This window comes from Botryllus schlosseri, chromosome 15, assembly GCF_051294905.1.
Source record: "Botryllus schlosseri isolate E-star chromosome 15, Bs_hap1, whole genome shotgun sequence".
NCBI classification, from domain to species: Eukaryota; Metazoa; Chordata; class Ascidiacea; order Stolidobranchia; family Styelidae; genus Botryllus; species Botryllus schlosseri.
Window position 1 is genome coordinate 4,560,507 of NC_137250.1, and position 14,365 is coordinate 4,574,871.

Consider the following 14,365-nt stretch of genomic DNA (forward strand, 5'->3'; position numbering starts at 1 on the left):
CAAGCGTCGCAGGTCACCACTATCCACCATGATGTACAACTCATCTACGGTAATGTATTAGAGGCAGAGTTTTGTTTTTATGGCTTACCGAAAATTTGGGGTAGCGTAGAGTAATCTTGGAACCTCATTGGCCGGTCTTGGAAAACGAATTCTCAAGGCTGTCCATGAATGAATTTTCGACACATTCTCTTCAGAGGAGTCCGACTTCAACATTCAAGTAAACCTACTCAGTAAATCACACTTATAATCAGGGTTGCCATACCGTCCTTATTTCTAAGATTTGTCCTTATTTTGAAGGGCCAGGTCTTAGAAAACTCGACTGTCCTTATTTCTAAGAAATGTCCTTATTTTAGACTTGTGTCCTTACTTTGCCTTATTTTCAGCAACTATACAGAACTTCAATCGATTTCCTCTGGTATCTGTGTTGCATAATATTATAAAATTATGCTTTTTCGTCGAGATTTCATGACATAAATGAAAGGAACTCCCGTGGCGTCTAGTGGTGAGATAACTAGGGCATGGCGGGTGGTACCAAGCTATCGCAGCAGACGTTATTTTAGCAGTAAACAGCAGTACCAGGTTTCTGCTGTATAGTCTACAGCAGAATAGACTGTGGGAAAGGCTGCATTTATTGCATAGTGAAAACGGGCGCATAGCAATATCTGTAATTCTGACATTAACCCGGAGGCCACAGGAAAGACCACTATTTCAACTCACATTGATAGCCCAAAACACAAGAAGTGTGTCATAATGATTAATTCGAGCCAGTCGATGAATAATGTTATCACAAGTCGATCAGCACCAACGAACACAGACTGCAAGTCACCAGCTGCTGAAGGTATCTGGGCATTCCATACTGTCAAACACCAGCAATCATTCCTCACCAACGATTGCACATCGCAATTGTTCAAAGCAATATTCCCCGATTCCAACATCGCAAAGAAGTTTGCTTCGGCCAGGACCAAGACTACAAGCATTGTTACCGGAGTTCTTGCTCCATATATATGCTCAAAAATGATTTTGTCTGAACTTGGTGTACAGCCTTTTTCCATCCCTGTTGATGCCTCTAATCACAACGAGGTGAAGAAGTTTGGTTTATTACTCTATGGGGGGTCCAGGACCGAAGTGTTTTTTTTTAGGGGGGCTGACGAAGTTACCTGAGTAAAGGTTAACCTGGACCTGAGCTGTCGTAAGATCTATGAAGCACTTTCTAATAACTAGGAGTTGCTGGAGCAGATTATTTTTGTCGAAAAGTATGGAATGTGATAGGCCACGGCTCGTATAAGTATGCAGAAAAACGCTTTTCAATGCAAATTTATTTTTTCGACTGTCCTTATTTTTGGGTCTATGTCGATGGCAACCCTGCTTGTAATACATTTTAGTTATCAACATTACCAAGTTTATCAACCAATTTCTCGGATTTAAATCATATTGTGCTCGCAGAGATAAAATTAGTTTGTGAAAAACTGACCAACTTTTGTAACTGCAACGGCAATTTTCAGTAACTTTTAGGAAGATTTATTTCGATTATAAAATAGTTAAAGGCAGTGTTGGAATCAAGTCACTACCTTCGAGTCACAAGTCATTTCGAGTCATTGCACATTTTGACTCGAATCAAGTCAAGTCAATCGATTTCCGAAGGTGACTCGAGTCAAGTCAAGTCACTCGATTTTGGAGGTGACTCGAGTCAAGTCGAGTCAAGTCAAGTCAAGTCACGAGTCAAGTCACAATGCAAGTCAAATTGCCTTTTCGAAGTATGAGGCATGATTACGTCATTGTATTTGTTAGCTGTTTAAAATACAGATTGAGTGGTCATCGATTATGAACGGATGAACGAATACAGAGTTCTTAAATATACACACAAGAAGGCGTTTGTATCGCTCACATATACGAAGAACTGTTACATTACGTAAGTAATTGCATGGCATTAGTTTGTACTTTCCAGCCAAAATGGGGAATATTGAACGATTTGATAAGATGCAATAAATTACCCAACTAGTAAACTACATATTCATGCGATACAATTCGAACCTGCGCCAATGTTTGACGAGTATATAAACTATATTCGAATTCAATTCAAATAAAACAAGAGGTTTGGTTGAGATAAAAACAGAGGACAGAGATAGATATTTGCTATTTGCTTTTCCTGCATCACGGTATTAATTAATATGTGGCATGGAGCTTTTATTGGGTCGAAGTGGAGCAAATTAAAGTCATACCAAAGAGTGGTTGTCTGTTGTATTTCCAGAAAATGAAGTGTGCAGTAAGTAGTATAGTAGATCGCTCTGGAGGTGGCAGGGGCTCTTATGGGTGCGGCGGTGATTCGCCTGGAAACCCGGGGTGGTGACTCGCCTTTTTAGACCCCCCTCTCGGCGGTGAGTCGTCATGTGTTCTTATGGGTGCGGCCGTGATTCGCCTTTTCAGGTATATGCATCTCTCGCACGGTGTTGAATAGGTATCAGGTATGGTAAATAGTCACGTGATTGATCCTTAGTTAATGTGTATGTCGCAAATTATTATATATGACCGATTCGAGTTAATCCTAACGTTTACGGCGAGCGCGACTTCGATATATCGTTATTCTTATGGCCGCGGCGGTGATTCGTACTTTCGGATATAGACTGCGGGCGGCATGTCGTACTTTCAGCAAAAAGGGTGTGAAATAGTTTGCTAATTCTAGGAATCACTTGCAAGGTAATATTTTGGAAATTAGTTTACCACAGAGCCGGCGTACACGGCGATTCGAATACCAACAATAGCCGCGTTCACATACTATCACTTCAAAAAGGTGTGGAATATTTGTAAAATCCTACGAGCGCTCACATGATAACACATCAGACATAGCCGTCTCTCGTGGTTCGGTGTTACAGAGGTAGGGATCACGCACAAGTAATATTTTTGTAATTAGTTTGTCTCAGAACCGGCGTAGACGGTGATTCCAATACCAACAATAGCCGCGTTCACAAACTAACACTTCAATAAGGCGTGAAATAGGTTGCAAATCCCGCGACCGCGGACAAGATAACACCTCAGACATAGCGATCACTCGCGATTTTCTGTTACATACATACCGATCGCTCACAATGTAATATTTTGGTAATCAGTATGTCACAGAACTGGATTTCGCCGGTAAGATTTAATAAGTAACGAATAACAGAACCATCGCAGACAGTGATTCGAATACCGACAAATTATCACTTAATTTTGATCCAACCCTAATCCTTTGCGAAGTTAACGCTTATTCGAAAAGGTGTGAAACAATTGTAAAACCCGACGGTACAGGATAATGCATCAGACATAACGAGCCAGTTATTTTTGGGCGTCGGAATCCATTCGCGAGATGTACGTTAGATAAATTGAGATAAACCGAAATGAAATATTTTGACTTTGGCATAGTATGAATTGAAACAGGTTTGACAAACATGACTACCAACTTTGATCCAGTCACATTTCAACATTATACTTTGAAACAATCCTTGGAACTTGCAACTCTATTCGTGATCCAGTTTTCCGTTTGTCAAATAGAGTTTCAGTAAATACTATCGCGATATTTTAATGTGTTAATGTGTATTTTAATGTGTTACAATAGAATCAATCAATGAAATATCGCCCTTTGTAAACATTTCCAACTTGACAACCGCTTGCACATAACGCGATCGAGTTGCAATGCGATGAGTGGAATTGCAATCGAAATATTTCAACCTACTTTGTCATATCGCGATTTGAAGTAGACTTGTCAGACATGCTCGCAAACTTTCCCACCGTTGTATTTCGGATTAATTTATTCACACGATCACCATCTCGCTGTCTTCGCATTTACACAAGCGCCTACTGTTCCCGCTCGCAATTTCAACACGACATTTCCACTTGTCACAATAGCAGATTATTCACATATTGATATGGAACAAAAGAAATCTTGAACAAGTTAGCGGGTTATGTTTTGTTGTAATTCAGTGTACGGAAATAGTATTACGTCTCGACATCTTACCATCTTACCATATTCAAAGAGTCAACCACAAAAACATTGTCGAGTAAATCCGTTTGTAACTTACCCGACCAACTCAAACAGTATCAGTAAGAAAAACAGCCAAGCATACACGAGTCGATACCAACACTAAATCCTAAAATCCATAGCAAGTTCGGTTGTATTCATGTCCCTACGACACATCTTTTTTTTTTCAACTGTAAAAGTCGTTACTATTTTGCAAGACAAAGAAAGTAATTACTAACTACTCGATATATTTTATAAACCAAAGTAATTACTACTCGGTGCAGGTGACTTGAGATTAACATACTATGTTTGAGTATACGAGATTTGAAAGTCCTATCAACGTAGTCTCCAAGTCATCTATGCCCACATTGAATGTACAGAGTCGTCGCATGATGAGACTTGAGAACATGAATTTGTTTTCCATGATATTTGTACACCGACGCATTCTATCAACACCTCGTTTATGCGTATACTTGTGTGGGTAAACAATCGTGACGTACTTGATGTGGTGGTGTATGCATTGGTATTTTTCATGGAGACAAAACACGGGTTGTAACATGTTTACTTGAATATTGGTCGTTGGTTCATGAGTGAATATCCGGATCTGGTCCACACACTTTCTCAGGGTTTCCGGTTTCAGCTGACTGGAGCGAAATGTATTGACCAGTAAAGACATAATATAGTAAACATGTGTGAGAAAACTCAACCCGGAATTGTTAGCACGACGGAAACATAAATTCATCGATTTCCGACTACCGTTATCCGTGTACCAACCAGGTACCAAAGTCGAGGTGGTGTTTTATTCAGACATATGAACTCTGTGGAAAAACTAAAGCACGAACCCGGACACACACCAGGACACACAATATTCGTCGATTTCCAAAGCATACATTTCGATATGTTATTTCATGTGGTTAGCCGATGATATAGATGCGATACGATCGACGCGGGTATACTCTGAACCGGTTGTCGGTTTATATTTTCGTCACTGTTCGTTGTAATCAATTTCAAACTGTCACCAATACAACAAATACCAAATTGATGCGTGTGGTTGTCAGATTTCAAAACTCAAATGGTATTTTTACTTAGGTAAACATCACATCTCCAAGCGAAAATTTTGTTGTTACTCAGAGAAAAAATATATTTCCAAACGACAATGGGTTATTACTCAGGCGAAAAATATATTTCCAGACCAAAATGGGTTGTTACTCTAGGTAACGATTGATTTCCAAACGAAAATGGTTTGTTACCCAGAGAAAAGATAGATTTCCAAGTGAAACGGTATTGTTACACAGGTAAATGTCAGATTTTCTAGTGAAAATGTATTATTACTCTGGGTAAATGTCAGATCTCCAAAGGAAAACGGTGTTCTTACTCTAGGTAAATATATATTTCCAAGTGAAAATGGTTTGTTACCCAGGGAAAAGGTAAATTTCCAAGTGAAAACGGTATTGGTATTCAGGTAAATGATAGTTTTCTAAACGAAAAGGGTTTGTTACCCAGGGAGAAAATATATTTCTAAAAGAAAATGATTAGTTACTCTAGTAAAAGTATTTTTCCAAGTGAAAATGGTTTGTTGTTGTAGGAAAAAAATAGATTCGCAAACGTCAAGGGTTTTGTTACTCTACGAAAGGATAGAACCCAAAGTGAAAATGTATTGGTACTCTGTGTAAACGATAGATCTCCAAAGGAAAATGGTGTTTTTACTCAGGTAACGACAGACCTCCAAGTGAAAATGGTAATTTTACACAGGTAAACGTCAGTTGTCCAAATGAAAATGATATTTTTACTTGGGTATAGGTATCGTGTGTTCAACGCTGGTAGTGTGGTTGGTCTTGTTAAACGTAGTTGCCGAGTTGTACAATATAATTTTCGTGTGTATACAATTACGAAGGGAATGAATAAAATTACTATTATGAGTGTCATAAGGTTGTTGTATGTTGATTTGATTAGTCGGGGTAGTAACCCTATCACTCGCCTATGACAAACACAATCATGACCGTGAATACATGTAACTAACTTGTTCGGTCTCGATCAATGCAAAAGAGATAATTCGTTTTAAAACCGTAACCACATGTAGGTTGATGCGATTTCTATCTCCTTGCATTCAGTCGTGTCGTGTCCATTTTAACACGAGACCCACAGGTATGACATGCACACACTGACACCGCGAACAGAAGTTGATGATTTTGATTAATAAAAATATTTCTTGACTACATCGGAATGTCTATGTTGTAGAAAGTAAATACTTTTATGGGGCTGTGTGTATAATGAAAGCGATTGGTTACAAGTATGTGTCTGGGAAAGAAAATTTAGTTTTCTGTGTATGGCAGTTTGGGGTCAAATGAAAATAGATTCATGGTTTTAATTGGATTTGCGCTGTTTTAATGTACGTTTCAACAGGAGACTTGACGCTGAAAACAATTCGACTCACAAAACATATTAGTTGTATGATTTTTCACTGGTGTGCAAAGGGTTAGCAACATTTTAATACAGCTCCATCTACTGCTTGTTTTGTTGTGAGGACAATCATGTGATGACTCAGCACTTTTCGTTAGCAAAGTAGATTGATCTATGTGAAAGATGTAAGGACCGTGACTAGAAAACATATGTACTCTTTTGTTGGAGTAGCTGATTTATTGCTATAACATTGATAGAACCCTCTGGAAGTGAGTATGCTTTTCTTTCACGAAAGTTTACGCGGCTCCGTTGTAATAAATTTGTGTTAACTAAACTCGGATGGATACTGCAATTGTGCTGGACTTTTACACACGGTATTCGCATACTGCACACATACAAACTTTTGTGTAAACAACTCTGATGTTTCTGTTAGTACTAGTTCTGTGTTGAACTATTTGATTATTAAGATACATGAACAACCATTCAGACAATAAAGTTCTTGTGACATCGAAACAGTTCGAAAGTGTCACCAATCATTGCGTATGTTCGTAGCATGAGAATATATCGAATATTTTCGTGTGCCATGAATATCTTTCATATACAATTAGTATGTAATGAGATGCATGGAATAATAATTAGTGTCCTACAAATGTAAAAACTTGTGTTTGATTGCATACTTTTTTTTATCGTTGTTCGTTGTGGTTTTGAAAGACGAGTGAGTTTACATTTAGATATAGTAAGCGGATCAACTCAAGTAATAAATTTTACTCGTTTGAAAATCGACAACGGAAAAAATACCGATGAATGGAGTAACAGCATTAATATGAGTGGTATATTATTTTTCCTGATATGCAACCAATCTTCTAAGCAGAACTTGTCAATAATTTATCATGTCATAGAAAAGCCGGTTGTTATGAATTCGAAACAAATGTACTTCGCTTATCACGATGACGGAAATTATGATCAACGCAGTATTTCGGAAGTGAATGTGTATCGTTTGGTATGTTCGGCAATCACTAAATGACAAAAATATCAAACTGTGCATACAACTCGGTTAGTTAAACGATAGAGTTACAAGTCGGATGTAATGTCGATTTACAGATGACAGCTTGATGATGTAAAGCTCAATCACTCCAGCGTGTTTATTGCAAAGTATTTGACACAAACAAAATATTGAACGAAGACACACCACTTGGTTTCATTAGCAGGTTCGTGAAAATTGTTTTCTGCTGGCTAGGTATGATTTGCATTTAGAAGAAAAGATCTACACCGATTAAGCGACGCTATTTAATATCATAATCCGATGAGTGAGTGAAATTTCCTTGGGGTTTGATTTAGCGAGTTAATTACCGGCGATTCAATCACATACAAGTAAGATCTTTTACGGGATGAGTATTGTGACGACATTTACTTTGACGAATGACAATGGGGAAAATTTCCGATTTCTTTGGTCGTGAGCGTTCTACAAATATTTCCGGCATACATTTAGCAAGCAACCTACAATATTCTTTTGTTATGGTAATGACTTTCGCAAGTTTGGTTTTATGATTACAATTACTTTAGAAGATTCAAATGATAATTTATGATCACTACTTTGAGCAACAATACAAACACATTTTGTAGATTTCAGTGTAGCGCCTATTGCGATTTTGTCAATGCTATGAGTTTTGCGTATACTCAAGTCTAGTAGAATAGGATGGTCCAGTAAAGATATTCCAAATTGCTTCTGTGTTGATCAAAGTCTTGAAGTGTAAATCTGTAGACTTCACAATGTCTTAGAGAGTGCGACCGGAATTATGTATTGATCGCACGCTTCAAACGGTACTCGATACCCAAAGTGATATTTTCACACTCTGTAAGTTGTGTATGTTTCAATGCGCTGTCACAAATCCCGACAACAAATCGTATCAATTGCTGGATTCAATAGTAACGACGTGTCATTCTGATACACTGACTCTACACTTAGTCGTTTCGATTACCCGTTGCGAATCGGGATAATAAAGCATTTTGTATCGGATGTTCAATGTATGAATAATGGAATTATTGTATCTTTAGCGTTGTTTATCGCAAACGATAGATTTTAATAATTGTACTGGTTGTTGAATGTAATAATACCGATATTGTTGTTTCATCTTTAGTCTTGGTTACTGGAAACAATTACATTTGTAAAATATTTCCTGATATCGCGATACGCAGAGTGATTGTTACCGAGGTGGAGTAATTTTCCTATCAAGAACATTTCAGACACGTATAGTTTTACAACTTAATATGAGAGCCGAGTGCAGAAGAACAATTTTAGCATGTAAACGGGAATCATGGACTTCGTATTGCGATAATCTCGGTAATAAAGCCAATTTCCAACAGGTATGGAGGGTTGTTAAATCTCTCTCTGATAAATCGAATAACACGTCAGTAGCAACGTTGAAGATTGATGGTATAGGAATATCACGGAAAGCAAACAGAAAGCCGATGTTCTTGCACGGACTTTCCAAAAAGTAAGCAGTTCCAGTAATTTTTCGCCAACGTTTACACGCAGTATCCCACTGGTAGTACCACAATGTACCTGAAATACCGAAAGCAACGACAAGCTTAATGATTTATTTACCATGAAGGAGTTGTTGATGGCGATAAACGGAAAAAAGAATACGTCACCTGGAGCTGATATCTTGTGTTATTCAATGTTCAAACACCTTCCTTCTGGAGGACTGGAAAATATGCTGAATATTATCAACCTTTCATGGATAAGAGGGGATATACCGCAAGACTGGAAGCATTCCATAGTTATCCCTATACCGAAACAGAATAAGGATGTGTCGTCGCCCAATTCATACAGACCGATTTCCTTGACCAGTCACTTTTGCAAAATAATAGAAACGATGATAACGACTAGACTTAATTGGTACTTAGAGAAGAACAGACTGTTGAATTCGTCGCAATGTGGTTTCAGACGGGGAAGACGAGCACTGGACAATGTAATGCGGCTGCACGATGATATATACAAAGCTATCAATAAGGGAAGATTCGTACTCGCAGTATTCCTCGACATACAGCGCGCTTATGATATGGTCTGGCGGGAAGCAGTTGTCTTCAAACTGAAATGCATGGGTGTCGCCGGTTACATGTTGTCATGGATAGCAAATTTTCTCCAAAACAGGACGTTTCAAGTGCGGGTAGGCGCGAGTTTATCCGAAAGGTATATATTAGAGAATGGCATACCGCAGGGGAGTGTAATTAGTCCAATTTTGTTTTCAATAATGATTAATGACTTACCCTCAACATTGCTTTGTCAATTTGGTTTATATGCAGACGACTGTGTTATCTGGGAGACGTCGCTAAAGATACAGGATCTCAAGAACCGAATACAGGATGACCTCAACAAGATTCAAAGATGGTGCGAAAAATGGGGATTTATCATATCTGTCGAAAAAACAGAGGCCATCTTATTCACAAAGAAAAGAAAATACACAATGCCCGAGATCTATGTGGGGGAAAATTCAATACGGTTTGTGAACTCTTTCAAATACCTCGGTATCTATTTTGACAGTAAACTGACTTATCAACGTCATATCACCTATATCGCTGACAAATGTATGAAGAGAATTAACTTTATGCGAATGCTTTGTGGCACATCGTGGGGCGCATGTAAAGAAACCCTGTTAGTTATATATAAAACTCTTATTAGATCTGTCTTAGAATATGGTATGGAAGCTTACTTTTTCGCCCCAAAGACGCATCTAACAAAAATCGAGACATTACGTAACCAGGCACTCAGAATATGCACTGGGGCTATGAGAAGCACGCCGATATGCGTCCTAGAGGCCGAATGCAATGACATGCCTTTGAAAAATAGACATGCGTTGAAATGCTCAAAGTATCGCTCCCATCTAAAAACGCAACAGGACAATCTGGCCAATGATATACTCGAAAGCTCGTGGGAAGAAACATACAGTCTGCTAAATAGACGGTTCGTCACCTTTAATATCCTCGTCACCTTTAATATCCTATCTAGGGTTGCTGATATTGACCAACTACGGATTTGTGGAAGCGAAATCTCGACGACTCCTCCATGGACAATTTTAACAGCAAATGTGGACCTTTCTTTGTGCCACTCAATACGCAAGATATATCCCCCCGATGTCAGAAAATCAGTATCATTAGATCATATATTCTCTACATATCATGGCTACACTCAGATTTTCACAGATGGATCCAAGACTGAGACAGGGTGTGGATACGCTTATCATATTCCAAATATTACTACGTCTGCAAATTCATTGCCGTCCTATTTTTCAGTATTCTCAGCCGAACTAATCGCTATTTCAGATTCCCTATCTTGGGTGCTGAATAATATCCACAGTAGAGTGGCAATACTCAGTGATTGCTTAAGCGCATTAACGTGTATAGCAAATTTCAATTTCGCAGCTCCTCTCCTCATTACCGAGATAGTCGAGAAGATACACCAATTGAAACAACGCGAGGTCACAGTATCACTTGTGTGGATTCCAGCACACTGTGGTATTCAGCACAATGAAATCGCCGTCCAATTTGCAAGAAGCGCTACAGCATCAGAAACACTGCCCCGTCAACAGTTGGACTTCGTCTCCGTAGGGGATGCATACTCGCTCCTTTGGAACTCGTGCAGAAACAACTGGGATCAACTGTACAGGACAAGCGACACCGGAAGTCAGTACAAGCTCATCACAGACACGATTTACAAGAGGTTACCAAGTTTAGCATCGAGAAAAGAGCAAATCATTCTGTTTCGGTTGAGATCAGGCCATTGTCGGCTCAACTACCACCTGCATAAGATTGGATGCAATGATTCTCCTCTATGTGAACAATGTTCGTTGCCCGAAACCGTCGATCATTATCTAATGGACTGTTTGAAGTATGTACGGCAACGTGCGAATCTGAAACGCTATATTAATAATGACAGTCTTTTTAATACAGTAGACCTATTAACTAGTGAATGCATGTTGGATCATGTCATTCAGTATGTCAAGGAAACAAGGCGTTTTATTTAAATGTTTATATCTCTGAATTCGTAGTGGTTATGTCTCCGAATTGGATGTGTGCCTACAGATCACTCAAATATGCCTGTGTATGCCTCTGTCGACGATTTATTTTTTCATCATTCTAATATTTCTTGGATGACAAGTTTGTGCATTTCTCATATGCATGCTATGGTGTGACGCAAAAGGCTTTAATGTGAAAACCGTCAATATCTTTTCATCGTTTTTACCAATAATAATAATAATATTAATAAACAACTTAATATGTTAATAACGTTGGTACTGAAAAGTTTGTTGCTGTCATAACATTTACCACAACGCCTTGTCTAATTAACGCGAATAATATAATAATCAATTCATGATCAACTATAACATATGTCAAATCAATGTGTCAATCCTTATGTTTACATCATGATAATTTTGAATATAACACCAGCGTTCGATTGTAAGAAATGAATTCCCAACTACGTTGATCAGACCTTCAAATCTCGTATACTCAAACATAGTATGTTAATCTCAAGTCACTTGCACCGAGTAGTGATTACTTTGGTTTATAAAATATATCGAGTAGTAATTACTTTCTTTGTCTTGCAAAATAGTAACGACTTTTACAGTTGAAAAAAAAAGATGTGTCGTAGAGACATGAATACAACCGAACTTGTTATGGATTTTAGGATTTAGTGTTGGTATCGACTCGTGTATGCTTGGCTGTTTTTCTTACTGATACTGTTTGAGTTGGTCGGGTAAGTTACAAACGGATTTACTCGACAATGTTTTTGTGGTTGACTCTTTGAATATGGTAGGATGGTAAGATGGTAAGATGTCGAGACGTAATACTATTTCCGTACACTGAATTACAACAAAACATAACCCGCTAACTTGTTCAAGATTTCTTTTGTTCCATATCAATATGTGAATAATCTGCTATTGTGACAAGTGGAAATGTCGTGTTGAAATTGCGAGCGGGAACAGTAGGCGCTTGTGTAAATGCGAAGACAGCGAGATGGTGATCGTGTGAATAAATTAACCCGAAATACAACGGTGGGAAAGTTTGCGAGCATGTCTGACAAGTCTACTTCAAATCGCGATATGACAAAGTAGGTTGAAATATTTCGATTGCAATTCCACTCATCGCATTGCAACTCGATCGCGTTATGTGCAAGCGGTTGTCAAGTTGGAAATGTTTACAACGGGCGATATTTCATTGATTGATTCTATTGTAACACATTAAAATACACATTAACACATTAAAATATCGCGATAGTATTTACTGAAACTCTATTTGACAAACGGAAAACTGGATCACGAATAGAGTTGCAAGTTCCAAGGATTGTTTCAAAGTATAATGTTGAAATGTGACTGGATCAAAGTTGGTAGTCATGTTTGTCAAACCTGTTTCAATTCATACTATGCCAAAGTCAAAATATTTCATTTCGGTTTATCTCAATTTATCTAACGTACATCTCGCGAATGGATTCCGACGCCCAAAAATAACTGGCTCGTTATGTCTGATGCATTATCCTGTACCGTCGGGTTTTACAATTGTTTCACACCTTTTCGAATAAGCGTTAACTTCGCAAAGGATTAGGGTTGGATCAAAATTAAGTGATAATTTGTCGGTATTCGAATCACTGTCTGCGATGGTTCTGTTATTCGTTACTTATTAAATCTTACCGGCGAAATCCAGTTCTGTGACATACTGATTACCAAAATATTACATTGTGAGCGATCGGTATGTATGTAACAGAAAATCGCGAGTGATCGCTATGTCTGAGGTGTTATCTTGTCCGCGGTCGCGGGATTTGCAACCTATTTCACGCCTTATTGAAGTGTTAGTTTGTGAACGCGGCTATTGTTGGTATTGGAATCACCGTCTACGCCGGTTCTGAGACAAACTAATTACAAAAATATTACTTGTGCGTGATCCCTACCTCTGTAACACCGAACCACGAGAGACGGCTATGTCTGATGTGTTATCATGTGAGCGCTCGTAGGATTTTACAAATATTCCACACCTTTTTGAAGTGATAGTATGTGAACGCGGCTATTGTTGGTATTCGAATCGCCGTCTACGCCGGCTCTGTGGTAAACTAATTTCCAAAATATTACCTTGCAAGTGATTCCTAGAATTAGCAAACTATTTCACACCCTTTTTGCTGAAAGTACGACATGCCGCCCGCAGTCTATATCCGAAAGTACGAATCACCGCCGCGGCCATAAGAATAACGATATATCGAAGTCGCGCTCGCCGTAAACGTTAGGATTAACTCGAATCGGTCATATATAATAATTTGCGACATACACATTAACTAAGGATCAATCACGTGACTATTTACCATACCTGATACCTATTCAACACCGTGCGAGAGATGCATATACCCGAAAGGGCGATTCACGACCGCACCCATAAGAACACATAGCGAATCACCAGAGACCACGTAAGAATACACGACAGGCGAATCACCACCACAGCCTATATCAAAAAAGGCGAATCACAACCACGAGTTTTCACGGCGAATCACCGCCACGAGCTATACCTGAAAAGGCGAATCACGGCCGCACCCATAAGAACACATGACGACTCACCGCCGAGAGGGGGGTCTAAAAAGGCGAGTCACCACCCCGGGTTTCCAGGCGAATCACCGCCGCACCCATAAGAGCCCCTGCCACCTCCAGAGCGATCTACTATACTACTGCAGTAGGCCTACTGTGCGTTCTTACATTACCACGCATAGAAGCACAGGTCTACGCGCAATCCATATCAATATCGTGTCCTGTTGAACGCGAGGCAACAATCAATATTGGACGGCCTGGTAAACACGGTCCCGCTGGTATACCGGGTCAAATCGGGAAAGTGGGTAAGAAGGGATCCAAAGGTGATGCGGGCCTACCATGTAGTTGTCAACGATTGGAAGACGAAGTTGCGCAAATGAAGAGTGCTCCACAGAAACTGCAACGAGAT

The 14,365-nt window shown here is 39.0% G+C and overlaps 1 long non-coding RNA gene across 1 annotated transcript in view; it reads right to left on the reverse strand.

Annotated features, from left to right (window-relative positions):
* The window catches only part of LOC145457955 (uncharacterized), a 186,368-nt gene extending 172,307 nt beyond the window's left edge, over nucleotides 1–14,061 (reverse strand). The window contains exon 1 of the long non-coding RNA XR_013921018.1: nucleotides 13,752–14,061. This is a non-coding gene — a long non-coding RNA (uncharacterized LOC145457955). The remainder of the gene's footprint in view (nucleotides 1–13,751) is intronic.
* Nucleotides 14,062–14,365: the final 304 nt, after the last annotated feature.